The 27,132-nt window shown below is 35.1% G+C and overlaps 1 protein-coding gene and 1 pseudogene across 6 annotated transcripts in view; both read right to left on the bottom strand.

Annotated features, from left to right (window-relative positions):
• C5H4orf33 (chromosome 5 C4orf33 homolog) overlaps positions 1–27,132 on the bottom strand; it is a 202,442-nt gene that overhangs the window by 107,565 nt on the left and 67,745 nt on the right. For 3 of the 6 annotated variants that reach the window (XR_009503487.1, XR_009503492.1, XR_009503488.1), the window contains 3 exons: positions 21,529–21,577; positions 7,163–7,361; positions 5,415–5,684 (listed from right to left, as the gene is read on the bottom strand). The gene's annotated coding sequence lies outside the window, so the exon portion shown is untranslated. Of the gene's footprint in view, positions 1–5,414; positions 5,685–7,162; positions 7,362–20,903; positions 20,921–21,528; positions 21,578–27,132 lie in introns of those variants that run through there. The other 3 variants (XR_009503489.1, XR_009503491.1, XR_009503490.1) reach the window with 2 other exon arrangements.
• Positions 134–9,344, bottom strand: LOC132366288 (cytochrome c oxidase subunit 7A2, mitochondrial-like; annotated as a pseudogene).

Below are 27,132 nucleotides of genomic sequence, written 5' to 3'. Positions count from 1 at the left end.
GCTTTACTGGTGGCAGGTAGTACAGGTCAATAAATATTGATTGCCAAAGAAGAACTCAGTCAGTTATCAGATACTGGTCCACAGAGAGCTGAATGGAGTTGAACCAACTGATTGCTGGGAGGATAAACTGAAATCAATCCTGCTTCTTGGGAAATGAAGCCACAGCCAGCTGATATATGGCATACGCTGTTCCACCAACTGCAAGAATCATGATGGCTCTATACAGGAGGGTATCAGCTATCCCACACTTTAGATGCACTGGAATTTCATTATCCTTCTGAAAGTGCTTTTGTTTCTCTGGAACTTTATTTTCAAACTGCCTGCGTGAAGCAGTACTTATGGTCCTCCGGGCAGTCTGACAAAGCGCCAGCACACTCCGCAGCGTCTTGTCTCACTTACTGCCCACCAACCGCGACAACTGAACACCAGGAATGAAGATCCGCACGTCGGAACCGGAACTACCTTCTCTCTATTTCATTTTCAACTCCCTGATTCGTGTATCCACAGTGCCGTTTTCTGTTCCTACAGGGCCATTAAATTCCAATTCTTGATAACTGAGAGATGGAACCAACCCTCACCCCCATTCCCACCTCCCAAGGCAGCTGCCACATCAGCTGGGGCTTTGTTTCCTCATCATTTATCTCCTTAGGGATTTTTCAAATTCACCTGTGGGCATTTAAATGAACAGTTATGTTCTGTGTAGTATTTCGAGGTTTTTAATAACTGAAAGTTCTTTAGGTTATCTAATCCCTACCAACCAAAAACACCAAGCCATTTAAATTGTTTTTACTGGATATAATGTTTAACATTCAATTCAACGATGGAGAAGATAATTTTAGGATTGCTAAAAATGAAACCAAATTTTTCATATATGATTCAGTGATAAATCTTTATATTAATGTCATATCCAAAATGGTTTAGCTCTTTTTAAAGTTCTTTTCAGAGGCCAAAGATGAAGAATTTGGTTTCTTTCAAAGGTCTATTATTTAATTCGTGTAATTTATTAATGTATTTGAATTTATATGAATATAATTATGATTAACTCATTTATTCAACTCATTTCATCTTACATTTTCTTGATTTTTTATTGAGATACCATGTGTCATGATCTACAAGAATTCAAAAATCAGTAATTTTGCCAACTTTTCCCACTATTCTCCCATAACTAGCCTATGCCCACAGTAAAACAAGCTGGAGGGCATTTTACATCCCAATGTGAAAGATTTTTCTGCCTCTGAACCTTTGTTTATGCTTTATACCATCCATATACTCTTATTCCCCACTCCTCAAGTCTAACTCTCAAACCCTACCCATTCTTCAAGGCCTCTTAATATGTCTGTCATCTTCATGAAAGCACTCTTTATTCCCCAAATATGATCTCCAGTCTCTTTCTGCATAACTCTTCTGGTTTTATCATATTCTATCTTGGTTTACTGCTTCATTGTGGTTTTATATTTTGTTTTAGCTTAGAAAATAAGTGTCTCTTTTTTATTCTTACTGTCCATGAAACGCTTGGAGAATTTGTAGAAAGTCAATAAATACCCATTAAAATTCAAGATAACTAAAAGCTCCTTTGCAATTCAAATTGAATGTTTTAAATAATTATAAATAGTATCATTACTTAAATATAAACCCTGAAAGGGAAGATTTAAAAGTACTACATGCTACATAAAAGGTGTGACAACACATGGAATAAACCTCTCTGGATTCCTACAAAAAGGAAGGTTTAGACTAGATGACCCCTAAGGTTTCTTCTACCTCTAAAATGCTAATATTCTTCTCCAACTTCAGATGCATTTTCATGAACATTTCGGTCAGGGGGCATACTGTTCAAATTGGCAATGAGATGGTCACCTGATGAGTGCCAGGAATGCCAGCTCCCCAAGAAATTGGGTGTTTTAGGAGTATAGCTAGGGTGGGGTGCACCTGGATGCTTCTTCCTTTCATGCATTGCTGGAAGCCATGCAGAAGAAGCAAATAAAAGACAAACAGAAAATACTAGAAACAGGAAGAGAAACTCTGTCCTCCTCCAATGTCTCTCCACTGCCCTCTATTGTCTTAGCTTAACACTGTGCCTGTTGAAAGTAAGAAATGATTATAGGATCCAGCTTCTGTATTGCAGAGCAGGCAATGCAGGATGGATTTGAAGCTGAGAGGCAATAAACTGATGATTGGCACAACAGGGAATATAAATTTCATTGCATACATATTATCCTCAATTTAGGAGCAGATTTCCTAACATTTAAAAGATGGAATGGTCATGTTATGATATGAGGAGGTAAATCTGGATTTAAAAATTGTATAATTCTTTCAAACACCAAAGTACTAGTTAATAAACTACAATTTCAGTATATTAAATTATAGCAAAACAGCTCAATGCATTACATGATTTTAACTTATTCTATAATTTTACAAATGAAGAATATATTTCACTTTTCCAAATCTGTTCCAGTTTGATATCAAAGTCTATTTGTAATAAATACCATGAACTACTCATTGGGAAAAAGACAGACACGTGCCTTAAAATGAAACAGCATCTAGTGGTTGGTATATTAAATTATAATGAATCTTTGACTCTAACCCCTAGGAATTTACTTGAATAAACAGACATAGTATGATAGCACTAAAATATCATGTTCCTCCACAACACTGTAAATCAACTGTACTTCAATTTAAAAAAAAATCATGTTCCTCAATTAACAGAATAAAGATCTGTTCTCCACTATGATTTCCTTGGATCCCATCATTCATTTATTTACATTTTTTTCTATTATATTTAATAAATATAAAAATCCCTTGTACAACTTGGGTAGTATGCCATAGTGGTTAAAAAGCATGGGCTTTAAAAATTGAGTAGGTTTGAATCCTGGCTCTCATACTTGTGCGACTCTGGGCAACTTGCTTAACTTTCTCAGTTTTGTCATTTCTAAAATGGGGACACAGTACCTGCCTCATAGGGTTTTTGTGTGTATTAAATGAGCTAATACAAGTAAAGTGCTTAGGACTTTGCCAAGAGCATAACAGGTGACAAAAGTTTGCTATTGTTGTTTTCCCTACTACCTATCCTTGAGAACAACTGTCAAGCACTCGATTGATTATGTGACTGACTATGTTAAGAAGAAACAACTAATTTTCCCTAAAACTCTATTACCACATCAGAGAATAGAGGGATGAATCTAAAATGAACTCTCTCTGCCCTTAGAATTCAGGACCATTTGACTATTTCTTCAGAATAGGATCAAATGTATTGTTTGTACTTGTCCTAACACCTTGTCACATAAGTCATGACTGATTTATCCCTATCACTTAAGCTTTCAATTATCATTATGAAACTTGTTTTTATGTTTATATTTATATATTTCCTCACCCCAAATCACCCAACTGATCCTCAGAAAAAAATCTGTTAAGCTCTAAGGATAAAATTTCTCAGACTTCTGATTTTAAAGCTTGTTAAATTTCCTGTTTCAAGTCATGGATATCAATGCTAAAGAAGTTACTGATATAAAGTTACTTTAAAGAATAACCTGGTCCTGAGAATGTGCAGTTGAGCAAACAAGTGGTAGAACAATTTTTTCCTGCCAGCCTTAATACATTCATGTATCTAGTAGCTCAATTCATAATAATTTAATAAAGTGAACATTTGTAGTATTAAATATTAAGAAAGAAACAGGCTATTAAAAGTTAAAACCCTACTTGTATTTAGCTATGTTTAAAAAAAAAAATCCCAGGAATATTGTAATGAGTCTAGGTTTAGGAGCAAGCATTGTGCAAGTTAATGTAAGTAATGAACCTTTCATGTGAAATGATGTAGTGTCACAACTCATTTGCATCCCACTTAAAGTGTAATTAAGTTTCTCTGACAGCATGGCTTATGGCTGAAAGAACAGACCTGGCTGCTAAATTAATCCAGAGTCCCTCAGTTAATAACCCTCACAAAGAAAACTTCACACTCTTTCATTTAAAGTTCCCAAACTCCCATTTACAGAAGTGTATGACAAGACAGCCCTACAGAGAAACCTTTGTATAAAATTGATGGCCTCTCACCAGATTTAATCATCAAAACACCTGAAAACCGGACTTTGATGAATCAGGAACTGAGAATATGCTATTCTCACTCCAGCTAGGAAGGCTGGTGGTCTGGAGGGGGAGGTTTCACACTTGAATTTCACTGCACTATATATTTAAACTATAGTATGTTTTCAAACTGAAACATGAAGTGTTGGGAATTTTGAGATTTATAACAGAACTGGCTTACCATAATAAGAGCTCAGAAATAATGGAATTTGGTTTTTCATTCATTCTTTCAGGACTGGAGTACTTCATATAAGTTTCCAAGTGAAGTTGCTATTCATTAAATTCTCGAGTTTTTGTTTATTTGCTATTGTCATCGTTTGTTTGTTTTGTTAAGAATATTCACTTTTGCAATCCCCAGAACTGAATGTGATGTTGCCACAAGATTAGAACTACAGAGTGTTATTTAGAACAAGTTTTAACTAAACAAGGATTTAATTTATAAGTAATCTAAACTGTCTTCAGAGAGGCGAACAAGAGGACAGGCAAATTTCTCAGGATCAGATTCCACTTCACTCCAGGGCAACACAAAAATCTTTGGCCAGCATTTATGCTTGGCAACTGATTGGTGCTATTACCCTCCTCTTCTTTTCCATGCCACCCAAATTCAAAGGCTGATATGGAAAAAAACAGTCTATCTTTAAGCTGAAGGTCTCAAAATCAACTATTGGTATATAAATAAATATAAATAAATAAATGTATATTAAAAATATAAATAAATGAATATATTAATATATATACACATAAATATATATACAACTAAATATAACTATTGGTATATAAATAAATTGGTTCCTCAGAGAGTCAGTGAAAGTGTTGGTAGCTGGACAAAGAAGACTAGATATACCTTTAACGTACAAAACATTCCTGAATCCAAGTGCCCAATAATTTAATAATGTAATGATTAATGGACTTTAGTTCACTCAACCAATATTGCTCAGAGTATTTTAGGTTAAGTTAACATTTATTCTGACAGATGACCTGCAATGCCACCCCTACAAGAAAACTGTCATATTTAGAAATTAAATAATATATTAAAGTGTAACACTGAGTAGAAGCTGTAATATTCACCTCCATGTTTTCAAAGCACTGAAATGTCCTTAGTGCAAAATTTGCAGCTGTTCATTTTTCTACTTCAGGTCTCAGCACTATACAATGTATCACTGGAATTTTAACAGAAACATCTTATGCTCTTTCTTGACTTTCCAAAGATCTATTTCAGGGAAAAGAAAAGTTGCCAGGAAGGATGAGTTGATGGGAAAGAAGCACCCTAACAATTATTTTCTCTTATCGTTTATTTTTTAAAAAAACATTATTAGTAAAAGATACAGCAGAAAAGTCATGTTCAATTAGACGATTTATTGCTGGCGTGTTGTTGGAACGTTTACAGTGGTAGCAGACAATGATTTTACTTCAGCTGTCCAACTGAGGCCAAAAGGTGGTGGTACATGGAGTTCTATTTGTTAAGTGCTTTTCGTTATGAGTTATAACCTGTGTTGTCAGAAGGTAAAGGATCACAGCAAAACTCTTTCCACAGCTCTGAGTCTGGCTTCTCCCAGTTGTTTCCCATAATCCACTTCAAGTTGAAAGGTTTAAAATACTCAAGGCGATGGCTTCAGGTCACATAGAAAAAAATTCAAATTTTAAGTATTCAATACACAGCCATGGTTTTATTTATTCATTAAATAAAATTTAAAAGAGACACATATACATGCTTTAATTACTTTAAACATTGTTCATTAATATATCTATTATTTTATTTTAAAATGATATTTATAATAATATATCACATCTTTTTTTACATACATGTATAATTTTTCTTATGTATACAAGTACAGAACTTGCCACAATAGTCATTGAGGAGTGAGAAACCATTATTTCTATGCTAATTAATGATTATATATACATATATAATATATTTTTCTTAATTCAAATCTCACTGAAAAAAGTTTATATGAGCAGTTTGTTGAATTCACATTCTAAGACATGTGAAGATAATATGAATCCAAGGTTCGCCATGCAATAATAAAAGTATCCTCTCATGTCTTATTGGTAGTTTCTGTGAGTCCCCGATTACTACAAAACACGCTCACTCAACTCACACAGAAATACTGTATACTAATTAAGTACTTTCAGTCATACAACACTCCTGTAAAATGAGCTTTACCTATGTATTATCAAAGTATGCAAGCTTTTACTACCAGCGGCAATGTTACTACTATCATTCATAAAAGCAAACAGAAATCATACAGTCCTGTACAGTGCCTAGTACAGCCTGAAGGAAGCTGATTCAAGTTGACTGCTATGTAGATTCATTTCCAATTATGTAGGAGTTGATGCAAATGACAGAGTTGTTAAAGTATAAAAAGTAGGTCAAACAAAAATGTTGAAAATAATTCACCTGTGCTATACATAAAGAATATAAAAAACTATATATGTATATATGTTACACATACTTAGATATTTATAATTTTACATGAATGTGTAGTTTTTAATTTTTTTTAACTTTTTTATTTTATATTGGAGTATAGTTGATTAACAATGTTATGTGTAGTTTGAGTGTAGTTGATTAATAATGTTATGTGTAGCTATTTTAATTTTAGGCACTGTGAAAAAAATGATGAATGCTTAAATTATCTTCCCCCCAAAATGTGTAGCATCTGAAATGAGCAGGTATCAAAACAAAAATCTCAAATATTTATAAAATATAATACATAGGGAATATTTGCAAAAAGAACCATGTTTGGATTTTGGGTTGGAGTTATGGAGGGCTGAGAAATACACAAGAAAGGTTACTTGGTAGATTTAATTCTACATTTTAGAAAGCTTAAATAATTTACAATTGTTCCTTGGCATTTTCAGTTCCAATTATCTCTTAAAGTATAAACCAGAAAATATTTTAAAATAAATTTGGTAAAAATCTCACTATTTGTGAATAGAGCTACTTATTCTAATTACCGGAAATGCAATGAAAATCTTTCTGGGATATAAAAAAACGTAAGGAGTTGTTGTTAAAGCTCTTATCTCCCTCTCACAACTCATTGTAGGTAAAACCTGAAAGTCAATATAATCAAATTATTTGCATACTTACAAGTTAGGCCTTGTCCATCCTCTGTCTCTTCATGTGGCGTTGAATAGAGGGCTTCATAAATTCTTCTAATCCCTGATCCATGAATTGCATACGAATTCATTTTATCAATACCAGGTGGAAAATATTCCCAAGGAAGAAATATATTTCCACTCCACCGGTTCCAGGTAGTGTTGACTTTAAATTGTGAACTTGGCTCTTACTTTCATAGTTAGGAGGAAATAATCAAAACAGCAATAATTTTCAATTGGCAGATTTAATGCATTAAACAAATAGAACCAAAGTTTAAATTAGACAAAAATGATATAATTGCTTTGTAAGGCAAGCTTGTCAGTCATGGTTCCTAAGTTGAAGACCTATTAGTAATGCCATTGAGTATTCACCCCATTCACAGTTTTATTATTTATAAAGCGTTGAAAGTATTTATGGTCTTCTATAAAACATATAAAATGTCAGATTCAATTTGTACAAAGAGCTAATTTTTATAAGGGCATAATGATACTGCTGACCTAAACATTGGTTCTTCATGCTTGGAGCTCTAAGGAAAAGCAAGTGAAACAGCTTTGTTCGCTCATTAGCCCTAACTTTATTGTAGTTGTTAATATCTATGCTGATCCCTGGCAGGCAAACCCAGACCATGGAGACCTGCTAAGCAGCCACCCTAGCCCAAGGAACCTGACCTGAATCACAGAGACAATTTCTAATGGACTTCATATGCCCCTACCTGCTCGAGTTAATTATTTCATTCTTTGCCACCATTTCAGAAGCTGATCATATTTATTATATTGGTCACATTCACTCCTCATTCATCAACAACTATTTTATCAGTTTTGTAAGTTTTTAGAAATTTTTTGCTGACATCAATTTTTCCCTTTTTAAATGGTTCATCTCATTAATGCTTATTCATATAAGGCATAAAAGGGATAGGTTTTGGAAACAATCCATGTCCCAGATAGAGAATACTGGATTCCTTTTTCACTTAGATTATCTCCCCGTAGACTTCTTTCCCCGTTCCCAGACAGATCCTGTCAACCCTAATGAAGAATCTAATATTAACTGAAGTTGGCCAGAATCACTGACAATCCCATTCTAAAAATTACCCATTTGGAAAAACAGTGCTGGTCAAGAGCCAAATTACCTTCTCTGCTCTTCCAACTCCACTCCCTCAGAGACTGAGACAACTCAATTTTAAAAAACTGTTCGGAGAACTGCTGTAACAATGTTGTCCACAGGACAACTGACAACTTCTATGAAGAGACCCATTAGTCAAAATCTATGGTGTCTGATAAACATATTCCGCTGATCATGGTCATTTCCCTTGACAGTCTATTCTGCATCTAGAGAAGAAAGTATGTGAGGAATTTTATCCAGGGATGCTCTGGAACTAGCTCTACTGTAACTCCATAGAGCTGCCAATAGTTGTCTCCTTTTTAGAATTTTTTCTTTTTTAAGAGCACTATAAAAATAAAGGGTCCATTGTCAAATTAATGGAATACAATATACTATTCTGCTGCCAGGACGAACTTGAGTAACTTGCTTGACCTACTTTCAAAACAGAAATTCCTAAGAGTTCTCCATTAGGACTATTATTTCTTGATTCATTTTAACATGATAAGTGTATCATAAGGATGCCATTTTTCCAAAAGCCATTTTCGAAAAAAGATATTTGTATAAAGATCTGAGCCCACTGAGCTTCAACAAATGTTAGGATCTAAATAGAGCACCATTATCTTCTCCTCATTCCACTTGCTTCTATATCAAGAAACTTAAATCAATTCCTGACTTTATCAAGCTCTGGACTGTCATTCAATGAGTATTTATTAAATGCCTGCCATGTGACAGACACTTTTCAAGGAACTGGGCATATTGGGTCAACAAAACAAAGTCCTCACCCTCACAGAGCTGATACTCTAGCTACATTCATAAAAGAGACTCTTGAGTAACAGCAGACACCTAAGGCAATCATCTTAAATCCCTTTACCATTTACCAAGAGAATAACAGGATGCCGTTTTTGATTTGCTGAAAGCACTGCAGAAAAACTGATCTATGTTTAGAACACAGACTATAGCAGTAAATCATTATCCAGCGGAATAACCTTTTTACTTACCATCTGCTATTCCCTTCTGCTTGAGAAGAATACAATTCTAAGAGGTCAAAGAGGATGCCCACCTTGTACACCAACATGTTCCCATTGTCTAGCACACTTAACATTTGTGGAATGACTAATGAGCATTAGGCCAAGTAGTATATGAATAAATGAGTATATTCACAGGGAACTGTATAACCGTGGTTGATTTAACACCCTTAATTATTCACAGTATCATCTTTCTTGCTTCTCAAAGTGACTCTGTCAAGTGACCTTCCTGTTATATTAGGCAACAGGTAAGATCCTAAGAAAAATTGTAAACGCGCTTGTCATAGATTGAGGTAGCTATTTCTGTGCTCTTCGCCCACCCCCACACCTTCCCTTCCTCTACCTCCCAACATTTGGATATTCTGCTGCTAAATTCTTTAAATTTCGCTCTAAGTGGTGAAGCAAAAGATTCCATATAGTAGCTGCAAGAGGGAACCAATGTGCCATTTACGTGTTACCACAAAGGAGAGCTCCCTTGATTCCCCAACTGCAGCATCATCAGCCTGCCACCTACCCTCTCAAACCCTACTTGTTTTTCCTGCTGAATTGCTCATGGTTTATTATTTCTTTTAATTGGAAAAATTTAAACCTGATTCAGGAGCCACATTAAAATCTGGTCCTCAAAAATATTGCAGGCCAATCTCTTCAAGGTTTATGGTGACTATTTCTACAATGTCAAAGAAGGGCTTGTTTAAGCATTTGAGTAGAACCAGAGACGCTTGTTTGAGAAAAGCTTTGGCTCTAACTGAGGCATTCCTGCACAGTTTCTTTGTAACTAGGATAGATTTTCATTCCAGCAAGAAAATAAGTGAAGCTCTTCAACATTCTTCCTGAAACACCATCTTGGCCATCAACTTTGTCTGATTAAGATTACAACAGAGAATTTCCTGGTGGTCCAGTGGTTAGGACTCTGTGCTTCAGCTGCCAAGGTTTGATCCCTGGTCAGGGAACTAAGATCTCACAAGCCGCGTAGCGTGGCCAAAAAAAAAAAAAAAAGATTACAATAGTCTTCTATCTATTAGCAACACATAATAGAAGGCATCATCATAGTGTACTAGCTGTTGCTTCCCACTGTGAATTTTCTGTCACATAGTTCTTATTATAAACCTAGCTAAGATCATTTATATTTGAAAGGAATTGATTAAAGTGGTCATTTAAAAAAAATTGTGTGATTGTAAGGTACTTAGAAAAATACAAATTCCTAGGAGCCATTCAAGATCTCCTAAATCTGAATATTAAGAGAAGATCCAATGCCTAGAACAGTGCCTTGCACACAGTAGGTGCACACTAAGTATCAGTTAAAAGAATAATGTATGAGCTATTAAGTCCCACACTGCAGTGTTTCATTCCCTGAAGATAGATGGTTCATTCTGTGGGACAGAATCATTAGGATTTTCCCCACCTGAACTCTTTGCTAGTCAAGACTTCCCCTGGAATGTGAGGTCCTTGAAGGAAGGAGCTCTGACGGTCTTGTTCACACATATAACCCCAGCCACATGAACAACACCCTGTACGTGGTAAATGCTCACAAAATATTTGTTGAATAAATGAATCAGCCGGTGAATCCCCATATTTATGAAGCCCCATACATAATGCCAAGGGTGTTCAATCAGAGTAGAACTCATAATACTAAATACAGGTAAACCTGAGCCAGAAAAGTTGAAAGTTGACATTGATGACTTCAACGCAGTTTAATAGCCTATTTTCTTTCTTCAAACAGTAATATTTACTATTTGGGATGGATTGCAATGGCTCTCACATAAAGACCAAATTCTTCTTATTTAAACCTGTATAATAATGCCCCATAAAATTGTATACCTACAGCTAAAAATGTGAAATGTATTAGTTTATTAATATTGTAGCAGATTTTGCAGGTGGCACTCGTGTATCAATGAACTTCTAACCTAAAGAACTATCCTCAAAGAAAAGGTATAGTCTTTAGCATAGAAGAAAAAATTTTTTTCTTCCTTTCGGAGCTAAGGGGGTTTTCTTATTTTGTAGACTCCCAGTGTAGTAGCATGGCTTGGTGTTGTTTGTTGTTTTGTTTTGCTCTGCTTTTTATTTTTTTTATTCCAAAACAGAAGCAGAGATATTTAAAGTAGATATAAAGAAAACATATACCAAAAAAAATTTGGAGAAAACTTGTTTTTAAGAAATCCAATCAATATAAACTAAATTAACAAAACATTTTGAAAAAGTGGATACATGTCACTGGAGCAAAAGCTCCAAGAGAGCAGAGACTACATGTTATTTGACTTTGTATCCTCTGCCCCTAACACGGAGCCAGGCCCATAAAAGGTACTCAGTGAAAGTCTGGTAAATGAATGAATGAAAGAATGAATGAATGAATTCATTTCTGCCTAACAAATATATTCAAATAACTAACTTTGTTTTCATTAATCAAACCCATTTTTTAACGTACCACTTTCAGTAGCAATTTTCTTGATCCTCAAGTGCACATACCTTTTTCCACATATTCAGACAAAATTGTGCTCCAATTTTCAGTGTTGATTATGCTAGATACTACAGAGCCAAACCATTTTAAGAATTCAGCAAAACATTTAACTCTATTTGACACATAAATAGACAGCAGTGTTAAATCTGTCACTTTGTCTCAGTTACCACTACAACTGTTGATGGGATTTTAATCCGGTTGGCATCTACTTAACAAACAATATACTCACAGTTCTCAGTTTTCATTTTTCCCCTTTTACAAAGTAGAAAGTTAAATGGTAAAGTTAATAGAGCTGTAAAAAATATAGTACCAGATTTATTTTAATGACAGTGTGAGTGTCATTGATTTAGAACAGCTGCTCTTTAAATAAACAGACTCAGGGCCTAATAACTGTACAGAAAAAGGCAAAGGCATATGTCTATTGCTGGGGCCTGAAGACCTGTTGGCAGGTCACTGCCCAGTTAGGATTACTGGTCTCAGTGGCAGTTTCCCCATAGCTCAAAAAACTGCCCAGCTGCTTTTGTATGCAGAGGTTCCTAGATCGATTTCTTACTGGAATAGATTCCTCACAAACAAGGATAATCCTTTATTTGAGGTTTAGTCACTTGAATTCCTCTCTGTACTCTTCACTGTCAGGCTTTGCAATTTTTATTTATTCTTGGTGGAAGGCGCTTACTATTGTAGTTATGGCACTTTTCACTCTAAGCCCCTCTTTTCAGTGTCTTCAAGAGAGAAAGATCTTTAGCTAGAAATTTCTCATGCTTGTTGACAGTCTGGAAATGATTTATTTTCGAAGAGAAGAGAGGTGAAAGGAGTAGAAGGAAAGATCATTATTCCACCATCTTTGAGAACTTATCAGTTAATCACTGGTTTATTGTTAAATGAAATGTGATGGCTTTCAAGATTTAATTTTATTGCTTTTATCTTTAAGAAGTAACACTAAAATATTTTACAGTCTCATAAGTAGAGTAAATCCAACAGGCTAAAAAGATTCCCTGTGGCTAAATTAATTTTAATTTATTCTCTCTCATATTAGGTAAAGTGGATTACTGCAACACTCGACAATGAAAAAATGCTTTAATCTTATACATATTTATAAACACATTTACAAATATATTTTTAATGTATAGATCTACAGATAACAAATATTTATTTTGTGGGTATGCTTTCAGATGTTTTCAAGACTAGCTTCTTCCACACACATGAAAGAGTCCATAATAATCAGAACTGTCACTCTTTAAAACCTCTACTTAATTTCCTGATATTTTAATCCATTGCTTTCCAAAGCTTTTTCTCCACGAGAATTATTGCATATATACCTAGAACTAAATTATAAAATGGTTACTGAAAGAATTATTTAACAGTATTTCAAAATATATCAAACTCACTCTGGGCTTTCTGATTTTGCTACATAGAAATAAAATATTTATTTCTTTATTTCTTTAATTTCTTTAGAGAATAGCAAGATTCAAGGCCATCTGCTGCTTTTGTCTCTTCTTTTTTTAATAAAACAGATTCTTTGAAGTAAATTATTGCCAATTACACGTTCATCCAGGGAGAAGAGAAAAAACAGTGAGTGGATTTGCTTAAAAGACTATTCCAACTTCGCAAGTGTGAAGTCTTCAATATAGACTATTAAACAGTAGAGACTAGAGTGGAAAATATACCGAGACTAAAACTAAATACTATAACTACTAAGAATTTAAAGGAAACTTGTCATTATCTTTTTAATTGGATGCAAAAGCAAGCTGTTTATGAAAGTTAAGACCCCTATACTTATGTCTGATTTCTTATGCTAACCTTAAAGACTCTACAATGAAAACTCACTGAAATACTGAGTCCACATACAGGTAATAACTTCTCAAAACCAAGTTTATATATCAGAAACAGAAATCGAAGGAAAGTATACACAAAAATATAAAGTTGTATATCATGTTTATTATTGTATTTTTATTATCTGAGCTCTAGAACTGGATTTTGTCTCATCTTCATAATTCCAAATGTAAAATTAAAATAAATAACCTAAAAAAAAAAAATAAATAAATAAATAAATAAATAAATAAAATAAATAACCTGTGTTTCTTCCTCTAAGAATGTTTGATTCAGGGTAAGACTAACAGTAAGCCATTACTAAATTTAAATTCCCCTTTCTCCTCTTAGGGCAGGATCAATAAGTAAGAAGTAAGCTGGACATGAATATTGTACATCAGGAAGTTCCCCCAAAGAAGACACTATATCCAGGATAGAACTCAACATGTTATATAAACAGTGCACTGGAGCCAGCCTCACCTGAACTGGAGTGGTCTTAGCTATTGTCCAGAAAGCATAAGCAGGAACATAAGGAAAACACATAAGGAAAGATTCTCTTTTTTCCTCCATATTCAGAATAACACATTGGTATCACCTTCTTGGGTACAGGGGACAAGCATAAGTGAATGTTGCCTAACTTCCCAACGTGGAAAACAATTATGCTCACTTGAAAAATCCTTTTTCAGCAGAAAAGTATTACTTCTCACAAATTCTTAAGTGGAATACAATTTTATGTCCAATCAAACATTATTATTATTACGTATGAACCACAGTAGGACGATCTGGCAGGTATTATTTGGGGAACAAATCCCAACCTGTGTTTAAAAAAAAAAAGCATTACATAAAAAGCTCAGTTAGATGTTAGCCAGGGTTCAAAATGAAAACGTATGCACGAGCCATTCAGAGCTCACAAATAAATAAAAATGGAAAGGTCAGCAATGGTCTTTCTTCCTCACTGTTACTAAGCCTTCGAAATAAGCTCAGGAAGTGTATGCAGGTGGTTTTTTGATTAATTTGATAGAGGTACATCCATGGAACAAATTTACAAGTGATTTGCAGGCAGGCTGGCATTACTGAAATGAACGGCGCTATTACTATGATTTATGCTACTATTCCTAACACAAATGATAAAGTGAAATTTACAGTCCTTAATTACCACCATGAAAAACTGGGAGGGAGAAAAAAGAGCAAAGATTGGTAATTTGCAAACTTGTCAGTAAGGCAAGATGCAAAGATCCATTTGCTTTACTTAAAAAAAAAAAGATACTGCGTAAATGGGCATTGCTATATTGTTATCAACCCATTGGAGAAGGGAAGGGAGTTCAAAAAAAAACAAATGACCAAAATGTAACCCTGAGATTCCAGGAAGTGTGGTTTAGGAAAACAGCTGACAAAATGTAGCCTCTATTTATTAAAAGCAGGAAGGTGACAAAATACAACACTACACTATACTTTATTTGGGCCAATCACAAAGGCCCAGCTTGCTCTTCAAATCACTTCCTTTCAAATGTTCTATAGTGGGAAAAAAAAGAAAATTAAAGAAATCATATCTGTAATTTTTAACTAAATGTTTTTCTCTTGTCCTATTCATATCCAGATAGTGCTGAGAGTCTGTTAGGATATTCAGAGATGTTTACACAGACATTGCTATTCACAGAACTCTAACAAAGCTTTGCCGAGGAACATGTTGTGAGAGGCATGCCTCAAGCACCGCATTTGTCAAGAGGTTGGAGATTATGTGAATGCCTAGTTTCCTGGGCCCATGGCCCTTTGCTCTCTCCATCTTCCATAACTTCCTACTTTAATGGTCCAGCCAGGCTTTATTTCCAACACTCATTCCCTCACATGACTGACCTACTATCAGGGAATGCCTAGGGTTCTAATGGACCTTCTAATCACTATTTGTTACATTTGGTTCAATATATAGTAATTCCATTCAGTGGTCATTCACACTACTTCACAGACCGCTGCATAGCAAAACTCCGCAAAGTTACAAGGCATGGCAACTGGTTGTATATAACAGGCAAGAGAGATGGAACAATCAAAGATGGCAGAAGTTTCTTGTCTGCCTGATTTAGAAAATAATGGTGCAACTTTAGATAGAGGTGCACAACCAAGACCTGGAAATTGATAAGTTAGTTTCAGTAATGTTAAGTCTGAGTTGCTGTCAGGATACCCAGATGCAGATACGCGGTAAACATTACTAGGAATGTAGGACTAACGCTCTGGAGAAAACTTAGGCCCAGTTATATAGACGTTTGAGAAATCTGAACAGAAATTAAGGTTGAAGGCATGGAAGAGGATCAGATGGTCACAGTGGGGATGTAAAAACAAGAGACCTAACAGCAGAAACAAAGAGAAGACATATTTGGAAGGCCAGAAAAAAAGAAAATAATGAGATCAGAAAGGACTAATCAGAGAACTAGGAGGAGTCTGAAAAGAATCTCAAGAAGAAAGAAATGATCATCAATGTCACATGCTGCATAGAAATCAGGAAGAATGAGAAAATTCCATTAAATCTGTTGACCAAGATAACTTCAACACACAAAAACCAAAATACAAGATTCTGAGAAATAAACACACATAAGAAAAAGGAGCTGCAAGTGTAGAGTTTTCCTATTAGAAATCAAACAAGAAGAGATTTAAGAGAACACTATGGAGATGAATTAGGAGAAAGCGCTTTATATAGTAGATATAAAGCACACATGTGTCTTATCGATTTCTGATTTCCTGCCACTTCTTAAAAATTTCTTCTTTCATCACTGGGATATTATAGTGTATGAAAAAAGCCTTCAGATAGGTCTTTTACGGAGTTTATCCCTTTTGTATGTAGGACCTCAGTGATCATGATGGATTATTTTCCTTGCCTTGTTCCCAGAAAGCCTAAAAGCATGTGTGCATTCTACAACCAAGCACTTTCTCCATTTCTACTTCCTATCAACTCAGGCTTCCTTCCCACACCATAAATCTTCTTTTTCTAAAGCACCACTTTCTCCATTTCCATAACCTTCCTCCTGAGATTTTAAATTATAATAAAATTTTCACATCTTCTCTAATAACCTCCTTACTTCAAATTCATAAATTTCACACTTTTCCCTCAGGAATTTTCCATACCTCCATTCATCTGTATTTGGATAGTATCTCTTTTTCAAAAGTATTTGCTAAGTTATATTTTCATCACCATACTTGAAATGCACCACATGGAATTTGCAATGCTCTGTTTCTTCTAATTTATATTTCTTTTAACATTTTCATCAATAGTTAATATTAACTACAATTTGAAGGCTTATTCTATGTATTAAACTTTTAATATACTGCTTGACATTCATTGTCTCATTTCATCATCTCTAAAAACCTTTGAAGTGATTGTTTTTATTCTCTCCAATTCACAGATAAAGGAAACTGAGTGTCAGAAAGGTTAGGTCACTCATCCAAAATCACACAGCAACTAAGCAACAGAGCTGGCTCGGAGTTTGTACCCATGTCCATTTGACTCCAATGTTCATCATTTACCTTGTAGAAAATTCTATCTCAATCCTTTTAGTCTTACTTTATAAGAATATCAATTGTCAATTAATGTATTTTCATTATTGGAACATTGCACAAAACAATTAAATTCTCATTAGTGAAAGCAGGCCTCTATCAATTCTGGTTCATCCTAACTCAAAATACTTAAAAGGACAGATTTCAAGAATTGTTTTGTTCCTTCTTCTATCCTCTCTTCACACTTTATCAAGCAGTATCCTGTCTTGCAAGAGACCCAAGTTGTTTTAATGGGTCTTTCCCTCCGTCACTCTCCCTTGTTTTTTCCTCTATCTTAATTACTCTGAATTCTTCTTTATTGGTAGATAGCATAAATGTGCATAAGACCACCAAAATTTCAAATTACCCTTAATTTTCATTAATATTATGATACCCACATCTTCTAGAGTTGATTTTAGTACATATGTTCTTTTTTGTCAGATATAATATATATCATATATCTATAACATAAGTACATAAACACACAATTTAATGGTATTAAATTAGCAGTATATATATTAGGTAGCTTTATATTATGTAGCTTAGTGTGAATATGTTAAATTTTTATTTTTATCATATTTTATATGCACATATATATGTAATTTAATGGTATTAAACCAGCAGCATGTTTTATATTAAGTAGTTCTCAAACAATGCATAGATCAGTTTTTTAAAACATTCCTTTTATAACTTTTCTCTCCTTTCTACTTTCACAATCGGAATGCTAGCTATATTCATGTTTTCTTAAACACATTAAAGATCAAAAAGCACAATTACATTTAAAATAAAAGAGGGGACTTCCCTGGTGGCTCAGTGGTTAAGAATCCGCCTGCCAATGCAGGGGACATGGATTCCATCCCTGGTCCGGGAAGATCCCACATGCCACGGAGCAACTAAGCCCGTGTGCCACAACTACTGAGCCTGCACTCTAGAGCCCGCGAGCCACAACTACTGAGCCCTCGTGCCACAACTACTGAAGCCCATGCGCCTAGAGCCCTGCTCCACAACAAAAGAAGCCACCGCGATGAGAAGCCCGTGCACTGCAAAGAAGAGTAGCCCCTGCTCACCGCAACTAGAGAAAGCCCCCACACAGCAAGGAAGACCTAAGGCAGCCAAAAATAAACAAATTAATTTAAAAAAAAGAGTTCTAGAGCCAGAGTGGGTTTGAATGTCACTCTGCCACTTAACAAAATAATAAAAAGAAAAGAAAAGAGAAGATGTCATACCTCTGTCTATGTGATACTTTCTCTAGAACGTCACTGTTCAATACTGTAGCCATTAGCCACACCTGGCAATTTAAACTTAAATTTGAATTAATTAAAATTAAATAAAGTTAAAATTTAGTTTCTCAGTTGCAATAGCCACATTTCGTGTGGCTAGTGGCTACCATTTGGGGCAGAGCATACGCAGTACATTTTCCAACATGACAGAAATTTCTATTGGACAGTGCTGATCTAAGAAAATTCAACAGATAAGTCAATCTTTAGCATGTCTTGCTATTTCTCTTAAGATTATTCCCCGCCATGAATGAATAAAGAAAATGTAGTATATACATACAGTGAAATACTATTCGGACTTTTAAAAAGAAGGAAATTCTGCAATATGTTACAACATGGATGAATCTTGAGGACATTATGCTAAGTGAAATAATAAGCCAGTCACAGAAAGACAAACGTAGTATGACTCCATTTACATGAAGTATCTAAAATAGTCAACTTCATAGAATCAAAGAGTAAAATCCAGGGGCGGGAGGAATGTGAAATGGCGAATTACTAATCAATAAGCATAAAGTTTTAGTTTAGCAAAATGAATAAGCTCAAGGGGGTCTGCAGTACAACACTGTACCTACAGTCAACATAACGTATTATACACTTAAAAATTTAAGAGGGTAGATCTCATGTTTTTTGTTCTTACCACAATAAAATAATATTTTAGAAAAACATAGGGCTATATCTGGGCATGGTTCTGAGGGAAACAAATGACCGATAACAAATTATTCTCTTACCATTAAAAAAAAATTATCTTCTTTCCTATCTTTTACTTTTTTTAATTGTCAACCCTTAGTCTTTATAAATTTTTCTACTCACTACCACTTTTAAATAACAGTCTTGGAAATATTTTACAATGTAAGATCAATAATGCAAACGTCCTCCAATTCAAAAAGTCTTCCATGACTTTTTCTTAAATAAAATAGCCAAGAGATCTTGAACCACTTTTTATTTCTCCTTGCTCCAAAATTTAAATAACAAAACAAAGTAAAACAAGCCATCCTAATAGAGTGAGCAATTCTTTGCAAACTCCAGTGATAAGGCCACTGTCCGTACAGTGGGTATGGTCCTTTGCTAAGAATTTTGTTTCTAGAGCTGTTAGAGAACTCCTCAATAGCGTGTTACACTTTTTATAGACAGGTCATTATTTCAGCTCCTAAGTCCTATATTTCTACCACTGTCAGCAATTTTACAACAGACTTCTGGTTTTTTCCTTGCTTCCCTATTTTCTGAGAAGTTTCAAACCGAAAGAATACACATGTGAAAAGCTGTCATGACAAAAGTTAGGGTTGTAATCTACAGTCATGGACCACACAGAGAATAACTGGCCAACATATACATCAAACCTTTAATCTTGACCTTCTTAGCACACACTCTTTGAGATATCTTTGACAACAAAAAGTTTATGTCTGAATGTATTTCTATTAGAAAAAAGAGATACATCTTCTACTGTGTCTTTTCTTAATGATTAAAAAGAATTACCAAAACACACACCAAGTATTTTAAATATGAAAACTAGAAAAGGCAGCTAAAACTGTTGAAAGCAGTTGCCCATGGAACAAGACCGGAGTGAGGAATAATGGGCCAAAGGTATATTGTATTCAGTCCTATAAGCCTTTCAGTAGTTTTTTTTCAATTTATGTATTTTATTTATTTTATTTTTGGCTGCTTTGGGTCTTCATTGCTGTGCGCGGGATTTCTCTAGCTGCAGTGAGAGGGGGCTACTCTTCATTGTGGTGCACGGGCTTCTCATTGCCGTGGATTCTCTTGTTGCGGAGCACGGGCTCTAGGCGCACGGGCTTCAGTAGTTGTGGCTCGCGGGCTCTAGAGCATAGGCCTAGATTTCTTTTTAAAAGCAATTTTATCATTAAAAAAATTATTTGTAAAATGCACATGGTTTAAAAATCTACTGAAGGTCTTCCCTGGTGGCACAGTGGTTAAGAATCCGCCTGCCAATGCAGGGGACACAGGTTCAATCCCTGGTCGGGGAATATCCCACATGCCGTGGAGCAACTAATCCCGTGCATCACAACTACTGAGCCCGCGCATGCTGCAGTTACTGACGCCCACATGCCTAGAGCCTGTGCTCTGCCACAAGAGAAGCCACTGCAATGAGAAGCCCGTGCACCACAGTGAAGAGTAGAGCCCACCACTCGCCACAACCAGAGAAAGCCCACACGCAGCAACGAAGACCCAACGCAGCCAAAGATAAATACATAAATAAATTTATTTAAAAAAAAATCTAGGGAAACCACCTGATTGCCCACCAATTGAGGAACATGTCAATTTTACATATTAGAATAAAATGTGTGAACAATTGAAAAATACATGAATTTGGAAAATATTTGACTTTTGCCATATATCTATATCTATATATATATCTGCCTTTGATTCTATTTACAAAAACATCTTAATTAATGGCTCTTCCCAATTTATTAAGAAGAATATACAATTTTGTAAACTTTTAGAATATTAAAAAAAACATTTTTATGGATACACACATGTTTAAAAAGGCAAGAAAACACTATGGAAATGATACACACCAACTTTAGAATACTGAAAGTTGAAAAAACTGGAAAAGGTGGGAAGAGGAGACAAGAGAAGGGATAAGAGATAGTTATTGGCTGTGTCTATAAGGATTTATTTTTTAATATCTGTTAAATCTAGGTGGAGAATGTTAAATCTCTGTGGTGGGTGTCATTATTTTCTGTACTTTTCAGTTATTTTGAAGTTTTTTCACTTTTAAAAAAAATTTCTCCTTCCTCATTGTTGAAAGTGTCCTTGGTTATTTTTAAGATTTTCCAACTAAATACACAGTATTCTCTGCTGCTCCTTTTTACAGAACTGAGGAGAAACTTTAATCCCAGAATTGTAGTTATCAATATTAAATCCAATGTGTAAGAGCACACATAAAACAACAAGCAATATTAATAATCTGCCCATAAACCAGCCACACCGGTGATATATCAAATGTATATATATTAGCCTCACGCACTTCAGCCCTACTCAAGCCCTTGAACTCTTTTATTTGCTTCCTTTTCCTTGAACTTTGAGAAGAAAATAAAGGTTAAACAAGTATATAAATATTCAAATGCCCAAAATCATGTCAACCTGCATTTTAAAATATGGTCACTGTAAAACAAAGGTTGATTTGATTGAGTAAAGATTTGTAGTACTCACTGTAAATGAATCCCTGTTGGAGAGCAGCAGGACCAGGTGCTGTCTGTGCCTAAGTGAACAAAAAGAGAATCATAATGATAGAGTTGAAATTAGGCTGATAGTTTGGGCATTTTCAAATTAAAATGTCATCCAATTTTAACTTTTATATAATCTTCTTTGTGATTTTCCAGTAGCTCATTCTCAGAAAAGCTGCAGGCTACTTAACAGACTGAAGCGAAGAATGAGTGACAGTGGGACCAAGAACACTTACATTTACACAGTTTAAAGGAAGAGGTTTGTCTTTCTCCATTTGTGTAGGTTATATAAATTTCTTCAACTTTTAAAAAACCTACAATTAAAGGTGTGCTAAACATTGTCCATAAATCTAAATTTCATCTAAATTTTCAGCTCTATTTCTATTTTTTTAATTTAATTTTATTTTTTTATTATCTTATTAGTTATCAGTTTTATACATATTAGTGTATATATGTCAATCCCAATCTCCTAATTCATCCCACCAGAACCACCCCACCACCCCTGCTTTCCCCTGTTGGTATCCATACGTTTGTTCTCTACATCTGTGTCTCCATTTCTGCCTTGCAAACCGGTTCATCTGTAACATTTTTCTAGATTCCACATATATGCGTTAATATACGATATTTGTTTTTCTCTTTCTGACTTATTTCACTCTGTATGACAGTCTCTAGGTCCATCCACCTATCTACAAATGACCCAATTTCATTCTTTTTATGGCTGAGTAATATTCCATTGTATATATGTACCACATCTTTATCCATTTGTCTGTTGATGGTCATTTAGGTTGTTTCCTTGACCTGGCTATTGTAAATAGTGCTGCAGTGAACATTGGGGTGCATGTGTCTTTTTGAATTATGGTTTTCTCTGGGTACATGCTCAAGAGTGGGATTGCTGGGTCATATGGTAGTTCTATTTTTAGTTTTTTAAGTAACCTCCATACTGTTCTCCATAATGGCTGTATCAATTTACATTCCCACCAACAGTGCAAGAGGGTTCCCTTTTCTCCACACCCTCTCCAGCATTTGTTGTTTGTAGATGTTGTGATGATGCCCATTCTAACTGGTGTGAGGTGATACCTCATTGTAGTTTTGATTTGCATTTCTCTAATAGTGATGTTGAGCAGCTTTTCATGTGCCTCTTGGCCTACTGTATGTCTTCTTTGGAGAAAGGTCTATTTAGGTCTTCTGCCCATTTCTTCATTGGGTTGTTTGTTTTTTTAATATTGAGCTGCATGAGCTGTTTATATATTTTGGAGATTAATACTTTGTCAGTTGCTTTGTTTGCAAGTATTTTCTCCCATTCTGAGGGTTGTCTTTTCGTCTTGTTTATGGTTTCCTTTGCTGTGCAAAAGCTTTCAAGTTTCATTAGGTCCCATTTCTTTATTTTTATTTCCATTACTCTAGGAGGTGGGTCAAAAAAGATCTTGCTGTGATTTATGTAAAAGAGTGTTCTTCCTATATTTTCCTCAAAGAGTTTTAGAGTATCCAGTCTTATATTTAGGTCTTTAATCCATTTTGAGTTTAATTTTGTGTATGGTGTTAAGGAGTGTTCTAATTTCATTCTTTTACATGTAGCTGTCCAGTTATCCCTGCACCGCTCACTGAAGAGACTGTCTATTCTCCATTGCATATCCTTGCCTCCTTTGTCATAGATTAGTTGACCACAGTTGTGTGGGTTTATCTCTGGGCTTTCTATCCTGTTCCACTGATCTATATTTCTTTTTTTGTGCCAGTACCATATTGTCTTGATTACTGTAGCTTTGTAGTATCGTCTGAAGTCAGCGAGTCTGAGTCCTCCAGCTCTGTTTTTTTCCCTCAAGATTGCTTTGGCTATTCGGGGTTTTTTTTTGTCTCCATACAAATTTTAGGATTTCTTGTTCTAGCTCTGTAAAAAATGCCATTAGTAATTTGATAGGGATTGTATTGAATCTATAGATTGCTTTGTGTAGTAGAGTCATTTTCACAATATTGATTCTTCCAATACAAGAACATGGTATATTTCTCCATCTGTTTGTGTCATCTTTTATCTCTTTCATCAGTGTCTTATAGTTTTCTGAGTATAGGTCTTTTACCTCCTTAGGTAGGTTTATTCCTAGGTATTTTATTCTTTTTGTTGCAATGGTGAATGGTACTGTTTCCTTAGTTTCTCTTTCTGATCATTCATTGTTAGTGTATAGGAATGCAAGAGATTTCTGTGCATTAATTTTGTATCCTGCAACTTTACCAAATTCATTGATTAGCTCTAGTAGTTTTCTGGTGGCATCTTTAGGATTCTCTATGTATAGTATCACGTCATCTGCAAAGAGTGACAGTTTTACTTCTTCTTTCCAAATTTGTATTCCTTTTATTTCTTTTTCTTCTCTGATTGCCGTGGCTAGGACTTCCAAAATGATGTTGAACAACAGTGGTGAGAGTGGGCATCCGTGTCTTGTTCCTGATCTTAGAGGAAGTGCTTGCAGTTTTTCACCATTGAGAATGACGTTTGCTGTGAGTTTGTCATATATGGCCTTTATTATGTTGAGTTAGGTTCCCTCTATGCCCACTTTCCTGAGAGTTTTTATCATAAATGGTTGTTGAATTTTGTCAAAAGCTTTTTCTGCATCTATTGAGATGATCATATGGTTTTTATTCTTCCATTTGTTAACATGGTGTATCACATTGATTGCTTTGTGTATACTGAAGAATCCTTGCATCCCTGGGATAAATCCCACTTGATCATGGTGTATGATCCTTTTAATGTGTTGTTGGATTCTGTTTGCTAGTATTTTGTTGAGGATTTTTGCATCTATATTCATCAGTGATATTGGCCTATAATTTTCTTTTTTTGAAGTATCTTTCTCTGGTTTTGGTATCATGGTGATGGTGCCCTCGTGGAGTGAGTTTGGGAGTGTTCCTTCCTCTGCAACTTTTTGGAAGAGTTTGAGAAAGATTGGTGTTAGCTCTTCTCTACATGTTTGATAGAATTCACTGGTGAAGCCATCTGGTCCTGGACTTTTGTTTTTGGGAAGATTTTTAATCACAGTTTCAATTTCATTACTTGTGATTGGTCTGTTCATATTGTATCTTTTTTCCTGGTTCAGTCTTGGAAGGTGATACCTTTCTAAGAATTTGTCCATTTCTTCCAGGTTGTCCATTTTATTGGCATAGAGTTGCTTGTAGTAGTCTTATGATGCTTTGTATTTCTGTGGTGTCCATTGTAACTTCTCCTTTTTCATTTCTAATTTTATTGAGTTGAGTCCTCTCTCTCTTTTTCTTGATGAGTCTGGCTAAAGGTTTATCCATTTTGTTTATCTTCTCATAGAACCAGCTTTTAGTTTTATTGATCTTTGCTATTGTCTTCTTTGTTTCTATTTCATTTATTTCTGCTCTGATCTTTATGATATCTTTCCTTCTACTAACTTTGGGTTTTGTTTTTTCTTTTTGTAGTTCCTTTAGGTGTAAGGTTAGATTGTTTATTTGAGATTTTTCTTGTTTCTTGAGGTAGCATTGTATTGCTATTAACTTCCCTCTTAGAACTGCTTTTGTTGCACCCCATAGCTTTTGGATCGTCTTGTTTTTGTTGTCATTTGTCTCTAGGTATTTTTTGATTTCCTCTTTCATTTCTTCAGTGATCTCTTGGTTATTTAGTAGCATATTGTTTAGCCTCCATGTGTTTGTGTTTTTAAAGTTTTTTTCCCTGTAATTTATTTCTAATCTCATAGCGTTGTGGTCGGAAAAGATGCTTGATATGTTTCAATTTTCTTAAATTTACTGAGGATTGATTTGTGACCCAAGATGTGATCTATCCTGAAGAATGCTCTGTGTGCACTTGAGAAGAAAGTGTAATCTGCTGTTTTCGGATGGAATGTCCTACAAATATCAATTAAATCTATCTGGTCTATTGTGTCATTTAAAGCTTGTGTTTCCTTATTAATTTTCTGTCTGGATGATCTGTCCATTGGTGTAAGTGAGGTGTTAAATTCCCCCACTGTTATTGTGTTACTGTCGATTTCCTCTTTTATAGCTGTTAGCATTTACTTTATGTATTGAGATGCTCCTATGTTGGGTGCATATATATTTATAATTGTTATATCTTCTTCTTGGATTGATCCCTTGATCATTATGTAGTGTCCTTCCTTGTCTCTTGTAACATTCTTTATTTTAAAGTCTATTTTGTCTGATATGAGAATTGCTACTCCAGCTTTCTTTTGATTTCCATTTGCATGGAATATCTTTTTCCATCCCTTCACTTTCAGCCTGTATGTGTCCCTAGGTCTGAAGTGGGTCTCTTGTACACAGCATATATATGGGTCTTGTTTTTGGATCCATTCAGTGAGCCTGTATCTTTTGGTTGGAGCATTTAACCCATTCACATTTAAGGTAGTTATCAATATGTATGTTCCTATTACCATTTTCTTAATTGTTTTGGGTTTGTTTTTGTAGGTCCTTTTCTTCTCTTGTGTGCCCTATTTAGAGAAGTTCCTTTAGCATTTGTTGTAGAGCTGGTTTGGTGGTGCTGAATTCTCTTAGCTTTTGCTTGTCTGTAAAGCTTTTGATTTCTCTGTCAAATCTAAATGAGATCCTTGTTAGTTAGAGTAATCTTGGTTGTAGGTTCTTCCCTTTCAGCACTTTAAATATATCGTGCCACTCCCTTCTGGCTTGTAGAGTTTCTGCTGAGAAATCAGCTGTTAACCTTATGGGAGTTCCCTTGTATGTTATTTGTCGTTTTTCCCTTGTTACTTTTAATAATTTTTTTGTCTTTAATTTTTGTCAGTTTTTTTACTATGTGCCTCGGATTGTTTCTCCTTGCGATTATCCTGCCTGGGACTCTGCACTTCCTGGACTTGGGTGGCTCTTTCCTTTCGCATGTCGGGGAAGTTTTCGACTATAAGCTCTTCAAACATTTTTTCGGGTCCTTTCTCTCTCTCTTCTCCTTCTGGGACCCATATAATCCAAATGTTGGTGCATTTAATGTTGTCACAGAGGTCTCTTAGGCTGTCATTTCTTTTCATTCTTTTTTCTTTATTCTGTTCCATAGCAGTGAATTCCACCATTCTGTCTTCCAGGTCACTTATCCATTCTTCTGCCTCAGTTATTCTGCTATTGATTCCTTCTAGTGTAGTTTTCATTTCAGTTACTCTATTGTTCTTCTCTGTTTGTTTGTTCTTTAATTTTTCTAGGTCTTTGTTAAACATTTCTTGCATCTTCTAGATCTTTGCCTCCACTTTTTTCCAAGGTTCTGGATCATCTTCACTATCATTATTCTGAATTCTTTTTCTGGAAGGTTGCCTATCTCCACTTCATTTAGTTGTTTTTCTGGGGTTTTATCTTGTTCCTTCATCTGGTACATAGCCCTCTGTCTTTTCATTTTGTCTATCTTTCTCTGAATGTAGTTTTCATTCCACAGGCTGTAGGATTGTAGTTCTTCTTGCTTCTGCTGTCTGCCCTCTGGTGGATGAGGCTATCTAAGAGGGTTGTGCAAGCTTCCTGATGGGAGGGACTGGTGGTAGGTAGAGCTGGATGTTGCTCTGGTGGGCAGAGCTCAGTTAAACTTTAATCCGCTTGTCTGTTGATGCATGGGGCTGAGTTCCCTCTCTGTTGGTTGTTTGGC

Source organism: Balaenoptera ricei, chromosome 5 (genome assembly GCF_028023285.1).
Source record: "Balaenoptera ricei isolate mBalRic1 chromosome 5, mBalRic1.hap2, whole genome shotgun sequence".
In the NCBI taxonomy this organism is placed as follows: domain Eukaryota; kingdom Metazoa; phylum Chordata; class Mammalia; order Artiodactyla; family Balaenopteridae; genus Balaenoptera; species Balaenoptera ricei.
This window is presented reverse-complemented; position numbering and strand designations above follow the sequence as displayed.